This window comes from Leiobunum rupestre, chromosome 8 (genome assembly GCF_980474605.1).
Source record: "Leiobunum rupestre chromosome 8, qqLeiRupe1.1.hap1, whole genome shotgun sequence".
Taxonomy (NCBI): Eukaryota; Metazoa; Arthropoda; class Arachnida; order Opiliones; family Sclerosomatidae; genus Leiobunum; species Leiobunum rupestre.
The window spans coordinates 36111045-36113424 of NC_143391.1; the positions used below are offsets into that span (position 1 = coordinate 36111045).

The 2380-nt window shown below is 34.2% G+C and overlaps 1 pseudogene; it reads right to left on the minus strand.

Annotated features, from left to right (window-relative positions):
* Positions 1–1383: 1383 nt before the first annotated feature.
* On the minus strand, positions 1384–2169 carry LOC149933303 (uncharacterized; annotated as a pseudogene).
* Positions 2170–2380: the final 211 nt, after the last annotated feature.

Below are 2380 nucleotides of genomic sequence, written 5' to 3' on the forward strand. Positions count from 1 at the left end.
AATAAGAAACACAAAAATTCATTTGATGATGGGTGAATCGATGATCGATTTATAATAATATTTATAAATTTATATTTATAATTGTTGCGGTGTGGGAGAGCTAATTGTCTTTGAGAAAACATATATATATCCATCGGACTGAAACAGTGGGTATATAGCTAGGTGATGCGGTCTTGAGATGAAGGAAATGGTCTTGAAGTTAGGTGATCGTAATTGGTGATTGGTTTTAGTAGGTTAAATAATGCGTTGGAATTAGAAAATATGAAAACTGCATTTAATTACACGAAAAATATCCAAGTTTAAAATTTGGAAGGAGACCTTAATCTCTGGTTAGCGGGCTCAATTAGATCTGCCCAATGCCGGACCCTGAGAACCGTCGAAAGCTCCCCCACCCCTTCTTACGCCCCAGGTAGATCCCCCTTACAGCCATCCTTTGGCACGCGGCATCCCATTGAAGTAAAATTGCTTGAGAAGTGATTTTATGAATACCTTTAAAAGCTTGGAATACAATAATATAATGCTATGAAATAGAATGTACACTGGTTATTTTTTGGCGCGAAAACAGGTAGTTATATTTTTTTAGAGTTAAGCCATACATTATTTAAGGTACAAAATAAAAATTACAAGAAGTTTAAATTTATATTTAAGTTTAAATAGATTTTAACGGAAAGCGCTTTATTTGTAATACGCTTTCGCAACAACAATATTTATAATATAATGCAAAAAAATATAACACGATTTTTCTTAATTATATAGATGTTGTTCGATATGGTTTTAACTAATTTGTTTATATGAGCTTTATAAACCTTAATATTAATTTAATTTAATGAATTAGTTATACGAACAGCTATTAATAGTTAAAAAATACGTGTAAAATTGGATTTATTTCGATAAACTAGGATTATGGAGAAAACAAATACCTAGAGAAGCGACTTGTTTATTCCGAATTGTTTCATAATATTTAAGATTTTTCGCGATCATAAAATCTGCCATTTCAAGTAAATTATTTATCTTTAATTAGATGGACAGTACATTTTCTGGATATGGGTAATATTGACGATCCGCACCGTTTATCCTTTGGGTCGAGTATGGTGTTGAAGTGGGTTAAATAATTAAACTATCGTATCCATAACAATAACAGTTTAATTCGTTAATAATAACAAAACATGATGGTATAAAACAACACTGACAATTAAGCGACCTCTCATGTGGGCTAGAGTTAGAGAGAGAGTGAGCAGAGTAGAATTAGAATGTGTGCATTTTGTACAGGCGCCCCCTAGTGGCGATATATAGTAAATGTTAAAGTTTAGGGCTCCCCCTTTATCACTCCCCCTCTTTAACATTCACAGCATTAAGTTACAATAAGTTAACCGTTACTCTATATCAATCATGAATATTCAATAAATTTAAACAATGTACAAAAGCAGTTTTGTTGAGGGATTTCGTTAAGATATCTGCAACATTATCTGAGGTTTTTACATATTGTAAGGTAAAATTGTCTTTATCAATATTTTCTCTTATGAAATGGTATCGCAAGTCAATATGCTTAGTGCGTTGGTTTTCGATACTATTTTTGGTAAACGCGATGGCTGATTGGTTGTCACATAATACTAGGGGTTTGTCAATATGTACATTAAAAGTTTTAAGCTCATTGATAATCGGCTGCAACCATAAAAGTTCCTTTATAGCCTCAGTCAAAGCAACATACTCAGCCTCTGTCGTAGAGAGTGCCACGGACTTCTGTTTCATGGATCTCCGTGACACTGGTGTTTTTCCAAGATAAGCAACATAACCGCAATGAGAACGTCTGGTATCTCTATCTGCTCCCCAATCGCTATCACTGTATATCACCAATTCTGGATTTTTCATACCATGATAAACTAGTCCATGATTTGCTGTTGTGATTAGATAGCGCGTTAGTTGACTTAGTCTATACCAATGAGTATGTCCAGGATTTGAGTTGAATTGCGATAATGCAATTACTGAAAATAGAATGTCCGGGCGCGTCCTCTGTGCGACGAACATTAAACTTCCAACCAAAGCACGATACGGAACATTTTTCATGAGAGCCATATCTTCTTCCGTGACAGGACAATCCTGTTTTGTCAATATGGTATTATGTACCATTGGTAAGCTCACCGGTTGTTCCAGGCATATTCCAAATTTCATCCCTATTTTGTTGATATAGGATGTTTGATGTAACTTTAAGGTTCCTTCCTTGAACTCGAATATGACTCCTAATAGTTTACGAATTGGTCCCAGACATTGTACTTTGTATACAATATATCATGAGTTTCTTGAATGCAGCTGTTATCTTTCGCCAACACTATGAGGTCGTCAACATAAACCATAAGGATAATTTTGAAAGGTATATAATAAA